Source organism: Lepisosteus platostomus, chromosome 10, assembly GCF_059453375.1.
Source record: "Lepisosteus platostomus isolate fLepPlt1 chromosome 10, fLepPlt1.hap1, whole genome shotgun sequence".
NCBI classification, from domain to species: Eukaryota; Metazoa; Chordata; class Actinopteri; order Semionotiformes; family Lepisosteidae; genus Lepisosteus; species Lepisosteus platostomus.
The window spans coordinates 41375981-41391745 of record NC_142620.1 but is presented as its reverse complement, the minus strand read 5'-3'; the positions used below and the strand labels follow the sequence as shown (position 1 = coordinate 41391745).

At 37.5% G+C, this 15765-nt stretch overlaps 1 protein-coding gene across 6 annotated transcripts in view; it reads right to left on the bottom strand.

Annotated features, from left to right (window-relative positions):
• Window positions 1-15765, bottom strand: part of nexmifb (neurite extension and migration factor b) — a 173427-nt gene that overhangs the window by 140534 nt on the left and 17128 nt on the right. For 3 of the 6 annotated variants that reach the window (XM_088649008.1, XM_088649010.1, XM_088649013.1), the window contains exon 2: window positions 14712-14850. The exons of the other annotated variants lie outside the window; for them this stretch is intronic. The gene's annotated coding sequence lies outside the window, so the exon portion shown is untranslated. The remainder of the gene's footprint in view (window positions 1-14711; window positions 14851-15765) is intronic. 6 annotated transcript variants of the gene reach the window in all.

Here is a 15765-nt window from a genome sequence, read left to right as displayed (position 1 = left end):
TACTCGTGTCCTGTTAAACACACACTGCCCGACCCACAACCCAGGCAGCAGAATGGAGTTAAACAGATCTCAAGCATAGCTCACTGGCAATGCCCAATGATGCTAGATGTTGTACACTGAGCAAGGAAGTCATGGATGACTTTGACACCACCCAGCTCTGCTGACTCTTGAGACACTAAGCATCAGTGTTATGGTTTTCACTTTTTTGTTTCCAAATGACTAAAATTAAACAAGAAAAAAAATCCTCTGACTAATAAGATCACAATAAGATGGTAAAAAATAGAAAGATCTTTCTTGGGGTCAATACTTAACATTGGAGAAAGTCTACATTCCAATCTGCACGATATCTATGGAAATTGACCTGAGTGTGCTGGCTGATTTCTCTTCTTTCATACCAGTCAAGTATTACGTTTAAGTTAAACGCATCCTACATTTTTACGTTAAGACCTATTTTCCACGAACTTCCAATTTTCCATGAATTTAAATGTTTATTTGAAGATTCAAAATTCTTCTCCTATGGGATCTCCTTGCTGCATAATCACCATTGTACAGTTGTTTCTTTCCTTTTTAATAAACCGTAGAAAACAATAAACTGTAAAAAAAATAATATTTTTCTTTTGTTTGCAGTTTTCAAAAGCTAAAACGAAGCTCATCAGCAAACATAGGAATCTGAGAAAAAATGTAACCTTTTCTTCTTGATCAGGAATTTAGTATTTTACTGAACAAACGTTCTTAAACTACACATGAAAATGGTCAACATACTGTATATAAAATTAATATACTAATTAAATTCTAAATTATTCATGAATTAGTGTAATATGCTGTATGCACAACATCTTCCAATAGTGTTGTATTTATTAGATGATTGTGATGAGAAATTGACTTATTTGACAGGGTAAAATTGTTTGAACTGGTAAAGATAAATCCATTTTGTTTGAATTTGGAGTTTGGGTAATTAATATTAAGACATTTAATAATTGATTTACTTACTCACTGTGTGTAATCTCACTTGCAAATTAATTTGAGGTAACAATACATGTTGACATACTGTATATGTAAATGTTTTATAATTATTTCAATAATTTTAGTGCCCACTAAAAAAACAGAACAAAATTGGGAAGATCTTCCCATATATTACTGCCATATGGCCAAATAACAAACAGTGCTGTAAATAACTAATAAGAGTAAAAGAGCCCTATTCTTAAGCACAATCTATTTAGTTGAAGCTTTCATCCTCATCTGGGAAAAAACAAATATGTTTGATTACATCTTTTTTAAAAAGACATTAAAATAACTATTACAATAAAAGAATCACAGTATAGATCATGTTACTGTAACAAAATGGAAAGATGAATTCAAATTTTTGCACAGTAAAATAACCTGGTCTGAAACACAGGCCATCGATGATGAAAGACTAAAAACAACATTGATTATACAGACTGCCTTCCATGGATGCTTCACATGCAATCAATACACTGCCATTTAAGCTCACAATACACGTAGAGGCAAAGTGAATCAGCTAAATGGAAAACTAAATGAAACTGCAATTATGATTCAAGTAGCTTTTAATGTTTAAAAAATGCATTTTTATTTGTTCACAACAGAATGACTTGTTTTATCGAGTATATGCACCTTTTAAGAATTCCTGCGTGTAGAAATAGGAACATCTCCATCACCATCAATGATAAAGGTCAAGCCATTATATAGTATATGGTACTGTTTGGTTTTTCTGTTTGAATGCTTCAACTGAGAGATCTTGCACAAGAGGTGGATTCCTTATCAAATCATACGAATCCCTGTTATTGCTCACAGACAGAGGCCTCTCAACTAATTATGTATCTTTGACAAAGTAATTTTATTCACCTGAACTCATGTAGGTTTGTCATAGCTATGTGGATTCTTGTACAATCAACATATTTTAGTTGTGGGTTTTTCTGTACAGCTTTTGCTAGTATTTAACTCCTTTCGCTCATAAATAATTTTGTTTGCGCATTCAAGTTTTAATGAAAAACATCCGCTTCAATAAAAGGTGTATGCAGCATTTGTAATTCTACAAAATGGGATTTTATTGGAAGGGGGCAAATACTTTTACAAGGCTTTATGTTAGATTTGTCCCATGAATACACACTGTTAAGTTAATAATGGTACATAATACATCTTTCATTTAGTTTGGAACAAAACAAGAAAGCATCTTGAAAGGAAGAATAAGACTAAATAAATAAGGGCAAAGTTATAATAAATGGGCCCATCTAGCCTGTTTGGTAGTTAACTAATTAAGCTGGAGATCTCATCCAGCCATTCCTTGAAAGAAACCAGGATATCAGCTTTAACAATGAGTTCCATACTCCTGCAACCCCTGGTTAAGAAATGCCTCTTGTTCTCATTTTCAAATGTACTTCCCCATAGTTTCCATTTGTGTACTTGGTTCATGTTCCACTTTTTATTCTAAAAGATGTTCACTGGATTGTGCCTATGAGTATTTTACATACAGTACTTGTATCGGGTATGGTAAAATTAAAACAAGTCTATATATACTGTATGTTGTTTTAACAATCTCAAAGGCAATATTTGTCTAAAGCATTCAATTGTACTTAACTAGGATATGTTTATAGAAAATATAGAAAAATAAGGTCACAAATGGAAAAATAAATCATGTAGTAACAAATCATTATTACAGTGCCAATTCCTTTGCCATGGCTTCACTGATTCAAGAGCCTCATTATATTAATGTGAAAGACCCAAGTAAATCAGCTTACATCGTATTGCTTGGTTAATTATCCTCCATACCTGAGAAAAAGAACATCCTTCAAATAAATTCTTTAATCTCTTTGCACTTTATTCCTAAATATACTCTTAGATCTCTGTGCTCAGCATGAACCACAGGCTGGGGGTGATTTTGTCATATCTGGGATTTTTGAAGTCTTCTAATTTCTGCTTGTGGGGAGGAAAACATTGTTCAATTCTTTTAATCTGTCTGCATACAGCAGTCCCTTTCATACTCAGTATTATTTTAGTCCATCTTCTCTGTAGCTATAGTAATAAGGAATAACATCATATTCCATACCTAAACAGTTTAGTCAATAGAGGGATCTCATCAGATCATTAGGTGGTGATTGGGATTTCTGCCTAGTTTCAATCTAAGGCTTACTTCACTTAGTATCTAAGCATTCTGCCTTTTTATATTTTGTCTATACTGTCTAGATAAAGGTTTGACAAGTCCACAAAAAAACACGGTTTTAAAGGTTCTTCTTTCCCATTGTGAAAAAAATAGAAAAGGAATCAAGCATAACAGTCACGGGGCAAAGAAATGGGGAAAGAGCTACCATTTTACACCCACAGCCACCTAGTTCTCAAGTGCACTGCTAACCTATCCCTGGAACCCATGGCCACATTTCCCACATATTTTCACATTAAAGGTGGCTTTTTTCCTTCTCCAGCAGCCAAGATGAGGACCTTTATCAACCCCGACCTCTATTTTATGCTCAGTGCACACGATTCAGGGAATTACATAATTGGTAATTCAGGAACATAGGAGATCATTTTAAACAGATAAAGTGATTTGACCAAATTACCATCACTAATGTTTTAAAAAATATATTTTTTGGCATTATTTACAATAATACTCATAACAGAAGGGAAAAGGCAACACAAAACAATTCGTTTCCTCTCTTTCGTAACCTTTTATATATTAGGAAGTCTGTGCTTTCTCTGCATTCCAATCATAAAAGATCACCCAACATAAAATTGTACTTTACTTAACAGTTGTGCCAATCCACACAATCCCTGTGTGCATACTCATCGCAAACCTCCAGTCACAGGACTTAGGGGAGAGGAAAGCTCCGAGTCCCCTGTTCCCACCCCAGCGGTGTTAAATTAGCTAATAAAGGAACTTGGCATCGCAGGCTTACGCTGCAGCTAATTAAACAGAGAACAAAAATCCGGAGCTTTATTAAGTGGATAAGGTTAATTAGTTATTTATATGGTCGATGTACTCCAGTAGTTTAGAAAGGTTAGACGCTTCCACACTGATGCCCTTTAGAATTCCAGAGAAATCTCTCCGCTCACACACCCCCACAAGGCACGGTAATCATAATAAAGGTCCAGTGTTCTGAGCTGCCCCGACTCCCTGTGTGCTTCTGGTGGGTCAGTCACAAACACGCACACGTGCAAGGCAAACTAAGCACATGCAGTCCTTTTCCGCCTCACCCCAAGAGAGCCCTCCTCCGCGGCTTTCTGAGCAATATGAGAGGAAAACGTAAAAACAACAAGAAAAGAAGGCTACGTCACTGGAGGGGAATAAATGCCTGTAAATACCCTCTAGGCTCCTGGGTCTTCATTAATCACTCAGAAGTGTGGTCTCCCTCTTCTTATGGTTCTGGAGGTACCGCAGTAGCCGCTAGCAGACTACAGTACACACATCTCACAATAGGTGTATTTATTTTAACGTTGCGTACTTCATTCCTAACAAAAGCGCCAGCTGCGGGGACATCACAAGAGCTTTTCTGAATGCTTCAACAACAGTGATTATAAAAAAGGTTTCAGAGTTTGTTCCTGGCAACAATGAGACCCAGTTAATCATATCTCTCCTCGGTCTTCCCCCAACTTCTCCTCCTGTTTACTGTCCATTGTCTCTCTTGTATTCTGAATATGGGACCACCATTTCCACGTATTTCAGACAACTGTAATATGTATTTTAATCTGCCTATATATTTGCCAAACACGTTCTCTTATTTTCTTTCCCCTTTGAGTTTTCCTAACCTACTGTGCAGCAACAAATTATTGACATTATTTGTTTTGGACCTGTCTGGTCTGCATTTCTAGAATGTTTTGTGATTTCGTTCTGCCCAGCAGCTGAGACATCTTTGCCAGCCAGCAATGTTGTCCTGTATAGGGAAATTACAGAATTCTTTTCTGGATTGTGTCCCAGCCTAGTGAAGCTTCACAAGCTGGAAATCGTTGTGATTCTGGTGCTCTGTTTTGTTTTCTTGCACAACTGACAATGAAGAGTTAACCTATTGCACCAACCTAGCCATGCTTTTGTCCTGTTAGAAGTAAGCAACATTTAAGTATACATTATGCCAACTTGTTTTTCTGTAAAAAATAATATTTTATGGAAAGCATTTAGATTCTTCAGATACCCCCTACGGATTCTTTTGCCCTTGCAAACCTTCACACGAATCAAAAATGCTCACGCACACACATGCATGCAAAGCATCAGAGTGCCATAATGTACGGTAGGAGCCAGCATATGGGCTTTAATCTTGCTTTCTGCACTGCAAACAATCTAATGCTAGCGTAGTGCTGAACTAACAAGCAGAGTAACAATATTCACAAAGAAGCTTAATAAAAATGCGGCAAACATTGTTGAGATTACAAAAGAAAGCTGGACCTTCAAACGGAGTACCAAAAAGGTAAAAAAAAAATGAAGAAAGAAAACTTGAAAAATAATCAGTGTGTGCGATCATGTACAGTAGGAGCTACAACAGGTTTTATTTCAGGCACTCTGACGTCCAACATTGTAGCAAGCGATCCTCATGACCAAATATTGGACAAATACAAACAAACGAGGCAGCCGCTGTGACTCAGTGCTCTAATGAACCAGTGTATTGACTCACTGAATTCCCTCCCTGTCTGCAATGTGTTGATCCAAGCTGCCACTCTGAATACCAATTACAGACCCTTTGGAAGGGGGGGGGGCCTGGAGGCGGTCGGTGAAACGCAGGGGATATTTGCTCTCGTCAGAGAGTAGATGTTGGTGGGTAAAGCACGGGGAAGTGAAACAAAAAACAAAAAAAAACAGCCTCTCTGAGACGCCATATTCCATTCACTCACAAAATACAACAGACATGCTTCTGCGGGGAAAAAAACAGAGCAGCCCTGAAGGTGTGGTAACCCAGTTCACTTGATGATTATTCTTTGACAGCTTGTTCTGTTCGCTTTATGTGCAAGCTCCTTGCTCAGATGTGCACCTTCTGCTTTGTGCAGCCATGAAAACATGAAATGCGCCTGATCTCAAACATCACTCCCATTTGTGACACCAGAATCTCAATTTGTATATGCTAGAATCTTCAGTTACATTGTAGGTGTTAATCATTTTGATAACCAGTCTCAGAAAATCCCAATCCGGATGAGAAATACCTCCTTTTCACAGACATATGCAAATCCAAATAACACCACTACGAACATGGAATAAGCAACTTATACAGAATAAAAGACATAGAAGCACAAATGTAGACACAATAACAAGAGTTACTCTACACAGATCAATTAATTGTCTTGACCATAGATTACAAGTGGTCTTACTATACACGTCTCTTAACTGTAAATCTTTTTAATATTTTTAAAGCACTGATAAAATGTTAATCCCTTGAAGATTGTAAATGCCTACAGTACACTGTCCTTTTTTCAAAAACAATTTTGGCAATCCTTTCACTAACCCACATTCAAAAACCAGATTTAGGGGGATATAGCCCATGGACGTATTCCTAAAAAAACATGCAAATATTACCATACTGACAATATGATAAGATAACTGCCACCTTTATCATTATACAGTTCTAAATAACTCCTAGAATACCACTTAAGTCATTCCAGCACAATGTTATGGCTTCAGCAAATTTTGAACAGCATTCTTTTTGCACATGACAAGATTTCACTTAACTGATGAGGTCTCAGTGATGTGTCCTGCTGCCATATTCTGGTCTTTATATCAAGAACGCTCTTTAGTAATTCAAGACTTGATTAACAGGCTGTTGGAAGGTTATAGTGGCAAAGAAAAAGATGTGTCATAGAGGAAAGAATGTTGAGGGTGAAACACGAACCAATACAAAATAATGGTGCAATATCATGCACAATTTAATTTCTACATATGTTCATTCTTCTAAAATGTCTTCATAGACATTTTACTGGTAGCAATCTATTGCAATTGATAGATTTAAATAAATCACACTGTTTACAACCCAACACAATCAATGCAGCTTCACATTCATCCATTTTCTAACTGCTTTATCCAATCAAGGAGCCAGAGCCTATACACCCTGGACAAGACACCAGTCCATCACAGAGCAGGTACACAGACACACACACTGACACCAGGGCCAATTTCCCAACCCACTGTACCAGGATGTCTTTGGACTGTGGAAAGAAACTAGAGTACCGAATGCGAACATAGGGAAAACACAGAAACTCCACACAGAGATTTCAGGTCAGGGATCGAACCCAGAGACCCAGCACTGTGAGGCAGCAACATTAACCAATGTGCCACTGTGCCACCCAGCAGCTTCACATGGCCAAACTAATGTTGGCTTAATCCATGCCCACACTGACTTGGATTGCATACCATGAAAAAATCTTTACTGCTTACAGTGTGCTCCACTACAAGTGCATCTCTTTCACATTGACACAATCTTGTGACTCCTGACATGAATGTTGCTGTTATTCTAACATATTACAGATTTTGTTTCCTGAAAATAAGGATGTGGACGGTCTTTAATTTTATGGAGGGGGGAGAGTAATGCAAGTACTATTTTAAGAAATCTATACAAGAATAATAGAAAGCTTCAAACCCCTGAATAAAGACCCTTGTCAGATTCATGGACACCAATGTGCTGTGATTTTGGTAAACAGAAGTGGACTCTGGGATACAAGAAAGTCATGCCATTACTGGTCTTACGATAAATATGTTCCTAAAGATAGGCAACAAGACCAGGTAAAACCAAATTCAGCTGAACTGCCTTGGAGTGCACTCTAAAACTAAATAAAAGACTTTCTATTAATGTGTTTCTGATTAGAAGTGCTTTTCAAGCCAAATAGAAAACAAGCTGAAGTTTTAAAAGACCTGATGATGCCACTTTCAAACATCTTCTTAATTGTTCTGCTACAGTAAATGCTGCAGAAAATAATTTCATTGCAGAAGAGATGCTGCCAGAGGAAGCCTCAAAAGAAACACTCCTTTCATTTACTGACAATGCAACACATACAGTATAGTCTGTGCATTTGGAGTTTTCATCACAAGGAAACAGTGATGTATTCTTCCAAAGCACAATCACGTTGACTTTTTACAGACTATTGAAGTGGTAGAGCAGCTGCTTGATACAAAAATAGTAAGAAACCGCAAAATCTTCTACAATGAAAAAGACTTCTGCGCCCTTCTACAGCAGAATTTCTTTGCCAAAGTACCAGTCTACAGAAACTACCTACAGAAGATTTAATCTTTAAATGTACTTATGTAGAACAAATCATTATTTGAGTAGAACAAAGGTTCGAAAGAAATGTACTTCTAGACATGACTCGATAATTTTTCAAGTACACAATAGATACTTCTGGCCATTGCAGAATTCCTCCTGAATACATAAGAAATAGAAGGATATTTGACTTCCTGAAACCAGTTTCGCCCTTACTGTATGCCCAGTTAATTCTCAAAAGGCTCTACTTCCAATTAATACCACCAGTTCTCATTTTTAATTATGTGTAACTGTAGTAAATGTCAAAAAGTAGCATAGTTATGAGATCACTGGAAAACAGGTCCTTGTTATTCTGGAACTTGAATCAGTCATTGAATCAGTGTTGACTGGCTTCAGGTTTATTGCCAGAACCCTTGCACCTGCACAGAAGTGGTATACAGTGATGCCCAAAACTGAAACAGACAAATTAATTCATCTTCCAGTCTGATCTTTGATAAGAGTAAGAATAAAAATTAAGTAAGAATAATAATTACAATTTTCTTTATGAGCACTTTTCAAGCAACACTCAGCTCTGTATAAAAGCACACATAATACACAAAAATAAATCAAATTTACCCAATACAACCAAGAGCAAAACTAAAGATAATAAAAGCTTAAGTGCAAAGGTAGATCTTTAATCTTTAAAGATCTTGCTTTATTGTCCACTTTAAATGCTGCTGGAGGCCAGTGATATATACTGTATAGAGGATGGGAGTTATATATGCAGTTATTTCACAATGAAAGAAAATTGCAAACTAATGAACCAGTGTAACAAAATCAGGGATGACTCTACTTTGTCACAGAATTAATGATAATTTCTATGTATTTTACCAGACTGTGACTAAACTGATAGATCCATACTGATACGTTTTGTCTTCCAATCATAAATGGTCCTCAAGTCTACCGCTTGTCGAAGTAATTTTGTAATACAAGGTTGGTGACAGCAACAGAATATGTTCCTTTAAATCAGGGGTTTGCTTTACAAATCCATACCAGCACATAACAGAAACTTGAGGGAGAAACAAAAAAAAAACCTTGAATTCCAACTTGGGCATGGAATGTTATTTTGAAGACTATCGCAGATTCGCTGCAGTAATTGATTTCAAAAGAAGAGGGTAAAACCAGGTCTCTCTGGGATAAGTCTGCTTCATTTCTGCTTGAAAGGAAAAGGCTGCTCCCCCTTCCCAGCTCCTTTATGAAAAATTTAATTAATATCTCCAAGTATTAAACCTTGCTTAAAACTAAAATAAAACTCACATGACAATCCCCGTACTGCGGCAATCTGTAGCAAGGCAAGAGTAACTACATCATTATTATTCTTCCCACTGCGATAAATGTGGGAATTGATCAAATCATCAGGACGCAATATGGTGTGGCAAAGAAAGAGCAAAATCAGAAGAACCGCAGAGCAAGGTTGGCAAATTCCCTAAGCCCTACCAAGACAGCAATATACAGGAAACCACAAGCTAATAAAAGCACTCAAAGAATAATTACAGAGAAGAACAATGTCATCCCCTCATGATTTGCACTTTCATCTTAAACAGGTGACACCAAATTTACCAGCTTAGTCGTTTCAAGAACACATTTTTTTAGATTAATCGACTCCTCATAGTTCTATTTGGCCTTTTAAATTTTTCAATTGCTAACACAGAAAGGTTCATTATCAGCTTCCTTTTCACACTGGAAACACTCAGCACAAACAGCAGAGACAAGGCGCTGGGCTGGAGCTACACCACAACTCTAAACTACTAGTGACCTCACAGGCACCCAGCATGCTATACAGGCTCAAGTGCTGTGTGACAAATGCCAAGGAATCCACATTCAGTCCCAGTGGCAATTGTCACACTCTGCTAATAACACAGCCCAAACTCAAGCTGGCCTCTGACTCTCCCTGTTCTCAGTGGGTTCCTGTACCATTTAAGTCACTCAGGAGCCCAGTTTCTTGGAGTCTCGGTTTAGTGCAATAAGCAACAGTAGCTCAAAGTACCTTCTTAATAGTGCACCGCAACAGAAAGGGAATAAAACATCTACTTTGTTTATAAAATCATGACAATGTTCATGGAAATTACTGCTACACTTGAGGGACAAGATGTTTGAGACGGCTCATTTTATTTCTGAAGTCTGAGGCAGCAGTGATAAAATTCAATCTGGGATCGACCTTGGGAATTTGCAAACGAAACAAAACACTTGGCTCTCAAAAGACATTTGGAATCGACCGGTTTCCGTGGATTTTATTTCATCCCGTTTTGGATTTGCCAGCTGCTTGGATCCCGGCTTTACAGCAACAGCTCCTGGACCACATGTGGGGAGAACAAGGACCTGCAGGCTGCTCTGCTGACATTCCCACCTCTCAGAGGCATTTGGTGTCTGACACACTGCCAGCTCCTCATCATCTTTCAGAAGAGCTAGCGGCAACTGGAGAGGTAGTGCACCTTTCATTACTGTTGCTGTGAGCTTATAGGCACCTACAGTAGAAAATTCCAGGAGCTACTGCTGTACCACAGAACTACAAGATCCCTGAAATCTAACCATGAAGGCTTTTAGCCAATGGCATGTCACCTCCTGGAGAATCCTGGTCAGAGCTAGTTTATGACATAGCCCAGGTTCCAATATACAGTATATACAGTACCTTTCAACCTGAACTCTAACTGAGCATCTTTATTGACTGAGAAACCCAGAGGGCCCTGGATTCTGTTATGAGTAGACAGTATTGGTACAGTATGTATGGGTTATGTCCAATGAGACATATGTGTGATGTGAAACTAGGATTAAAAGGCACGAATCTCGCAGGCCAGTGCAAGACCCAAGGAAAGTGGAGGAGGCATTTCTGCTCACTAACAAAGTTTTCTGCTTTTTTTTAAATTACCGTCATGTGTCCAAACTGTAAACAGAGTCAAAGCGGTCACGACAGATCTAAAAGTAAAAGGCACCAAGCTTCAAGAAAACAGGGCAAATGTAAAAATCAAAGCTTTTACAAAATAATTGGCAACTTTCAAAACATTCTGCTTTGTAGCAAAAATGTTCTACCCCACGTCATGAGAGTAAATCTTTAAATTACTCCCATGAAGTAAAAAGTTTATAAGAAGTTTAAATGCGCGAGGTATGACACTGTAGGTAAGGATACTGTAAGTCAATTAATAATTAATTTCTCTTATTTAAACTTGGTTGTGGAAAATGAACTGAAACTCATTTGCGGAAAACTTGTTTCACCTAGTTAATTTACTGCCACACAAATGATTCAGTTAATGTTGAATTTCTATTTTTATCTCTACCAAAGGATCAGCAATTCGATGAAAAAAAGAAAAATTACTTGTTACCATTCTGGACTAGGTTCATTAAATTCCTATCTGAGGACACGATCTGAACCAGAAAACATTCATTAACAATGGCACAACCACTAAGCTGACCAAGAGCACATCTCATCCCACCAAGGTTCATTTCCGAGATCTTGCATTTCAGTTGTTCCTAATTACGAACGGGGGAGACAGTGGCACAGTGGTTAGCATTACTGCCTTGCGGTGCTGGAGACCTGGTTTCAATTCGGGACCTGGGGCGGGGAACACTTTGTATGTTCTCTGTGGTCTTTTGAGTTTCTTCCAGGTGCTCTAAAATTTCCCCCACAGTCCTAAGACACACTTGGTAGAAAATAATTGTCTTCTGAGAAACTTTCCCCTGGTGCGAGTGTCTGGCTCCACCAAGACTATAAATTGGATAAATGGGGTTAGAAAATGGATGGATAATTACATACTGTAGATATCTCAATCCACATTGTTCTGAAGCATAAAAACCTTACATATTAGCAAACGTTGTTTTTTTTAATTTTGCCAATGTGGACTCGCAACATAGGTTTTGGTCCTTCATAGGCAAAATATACAGTATAAATACTGCATATCCTATACATGTTTTCAGCAACATCAAACATCTTATTCCTGATATACTATACAGTATCTCCACATGTTCTTTCTAGCTCTTTACTCCTATACAAAGGAACTTAGATTAGATACAGAAGCTGAACATAAATTCTGTAACAATTTCTATATTTCCTCTTTTCAACCCCAAAATGTATTTTAATCAAACTGCTGTCTATTTAACATCCAGTCTGTATATGCTAAATAGATATGCACAATAAGGAATGTCAGCTCTGTCATGTTTTTGCAAAGAAAGCACAAATTGCCTTTTTTGATCTCCTCAGAAAAATATGCTATACTTATACATGCCGACGTTAGGACAGCATGTTAACATTGCAGAGACTGAAGATGAAAATGAACTATTGTTGTAACATTGCTCTGAAGGTGCTGGCCTCCTAAGATCCAAAATATTACAAAATTAAGGTCAGGGCCTATACAGCAGAAAAATCAGTAAGATTTGATCACACCTTATTAGGTACACAGAACAAAATAGTGTTTCATTAGTAACTTTTATAATTTACTTGTGCTCAGTTTTAAGTAGTAGTATCTATGGTTAAGACACCATTATGTAACATGTAGTTCATGTGTCTGTATTATTACAATTAAACATTCATGTGTCATTACTAAATAATTCAGCTGACATTTACGAATTTTAAAACACTGAGGTATACAACGCTATATGTCATGTAAGCTATAGCAGAGATTTGGAATTAAACTGACAAACTTCAGTCAAATGAATGACTTTATTCAGACATTATGCTGATTTTTTTAAAAAAAAAACGACATTAGTACTGTAGTAACAGAAAATGATGTCAGTAAACTTCACCTTCATGACTGTTATATGACTTTTTATCAAATAAATTTTTTCCTAAGCAGGGTATCAAATACACATTTTACACACCACTCCAGGACACCCTGCTCCGTTTTTTGGGGGAATTGGGACACAACCCAACCCAAGACTTATGTACTGTATCTGTTTGAACTGATTCAAAATGATTCATTCATCAATTCATCCTCGTCAAGTAAGGCTAAAATATCCATCAATTCAGACAGCGCAGACATGGGATGCATAGACCCAACAAGGCATTGCTTTGAAATGCAGATTTTGCCCACCTTGAAAACTAACTCCATTTGTAACTCTATATTCAGGTCTGACATCTCAAAGTAGTTTAAAATACAGTATCCGGAAAGGCGAAACATTTATGCTTGCATTTTATACAGGTACCTTCCAGTAGTGAGTAAACACTGAAAATGGGAAAGTAAAAAACACAAAATGAAAGAGCGTTTCTTAGCTATAACTACACAATGGATCTTTTACCACCATTGCAAGGCAAGAAAAGTTTTTTTTTTTTACTGTCAAAGCCTGAAACCACTGCCCTATAAAGCATGTATTTTCTCTCCTGCTCAAGAAACAAAATGGAAAACATTGCATTATAATGCATGAAAAGATAACACATGGAACACTAAAAGGTGCTAAAGGTTAATGAGGAATTGATAAGCTGAGCCTTTGCATTTAACAAGCTTGTTGCAAAAGGACAATGTACTTATATCCTCGCCTAGTAAAAATGGAACAAATCAATAGAGCAGTGTTTCTCTTAGACACATGCTATCTTAAACACACAGATGTTCAGCTAAGCCTTCTGGTTTTCTCCATCTCATTGCACACCAGCACAGCTGACTGTCCTTTCTATTTTTTCAAGCAATGCACGCTATTGACTGCTGCAATACCTTGTTTTCCTGACAAATACAAACACTGCATTATTTCTGTTGCGAGAACCCCTTGCTAATTGGCTTGCCTGCGACAGTTTCAAAAGCCATTTAATAAGGTACGCAAAAATGGAGAGCTCTGAACACTGTGAAACCATGGCATAAAAACTGCAGCTTTTGGAGGACTCCATCTCAGTTTTGATTAGGTGCATTTATCAAACCGAGTGATTAAGCAAAGAACGAGAATGCCATGCTGTGATCTTTCCAAATAAACACAAAGTCACATGTTTAAGCGCTGGTTCTTATTGTAACCATCCAACCACATTTTCGAACCACATTATCTCATACAGGGTGACTGTGGTTCAGAGCCTATCCCATCAATCAACGGGCGCAAAGTAGGGTAAACCTTTGATGAGATACCACTCCGTTGCAGGGCACACATGGACTCGAACGTGCCCACACTTACACCCGGGCCAATTTTTCCAATAGCCAATTAACCTACCAGTACGTTCTTAGATTGTTTGAGAAACCCGGAGCACTCAGACAAACCTACATGAACACAGGGAGAACACAGAAACTTCATGCAGATGTGAAACTGAACCCAGGGCCCCAGCACTGCGAGGCAGCAATGCTAATCACTGCGTCACAATGCCATCCTCTTAACATGTTACCTTGATTTTATTTTCTGATGTGCATCGACATCATAGCAAGACTTATTTATATAAAAATTCATATATACAGTATATATCCCTACAGTTTGCCTTCGGAATACAAAATTAAACAATCAACATTTCCATTATTGCATTTTGCCAATAAGCAATTCTCCAGCCTGTCTACTTTTCTGAATACATAAATACTCAGCACTCCACCTTACCCAATACATCCATTGGCACAGCCAGGTCTAGGAGTAATCAGCCCCCACTGCAATGCACATACTCCATGTCTTTTCTATGGTTGCTACTTGGCCCCACAAGTCCAGGATATTTAGATGGGAGAGGTATTTAATGTATATCCTAAAACAGAAGAAAATTGCAAACTGAGCATTAAACCTTTGTTAAACTAATAGTCATTGTATATCAGGAGGGGTCAATGACAATAATAACAATATCAGATGACAACACAAAAAGTGTTTTTTCCAAAATCCAAAACATATACCTTTGACTACCCTAACACAGTATTTAAAATCATCATCCTAATTTGCGCATACTTGCCTTTTCCTAATAATACTGATGATCACTGCCCCAAGCTTCTTGCAACAGTGAGGGAATAATTTTTGATCACAAAGACAAAACAAAGTAAACTGAAAACATGAATAAGTTAAAAATAAAAAGGAGGGCTTTGAATGCCTTAAAGGACTGCTGTATTGTAATTTCTTTATTCTGCTGTTTATTTTCTCTTCTCAAAAGAAACAAAGAAAAACATTTGTATTGTCACGATACCTTCTTGGTAATACAGTAACAACATCTTCTTTGATTTCAAGTTTAATGTTCAAATTGCATGTTGTGATTACTTTCAATTTAGAAGCAAATTAAAATCGCTGAAGTATCCTTGAACTACAAGGACAAAAAGCGAGGGAAAAGAATCGCGTACACTCTTTGAATGAGTGTTCAGTGTGTGATCACCAACATATAATAGGACCAACTATATACACTATTGAAAAATGGCATAAGCATGAGATCTTTCAGAGTATTTTTGGTTTGTTTTTAATGTGAGGTTGCCAATTGGTTTTATACCCTCCCTAATTGCGATTCACTAGGTGTTAATTAATTATGTTCACCATTACTAATCTTGTACCAGCACTGAAGTGATGAAGACAATATGCACACACATACTTGTTTTCAGCTGGCAAACCCACAGCACAAACAGCACAGACGGTGCATCAGAAGGTGCACACAATGTGGCTCTCCCCAATCACAGAGCAAGCTCAC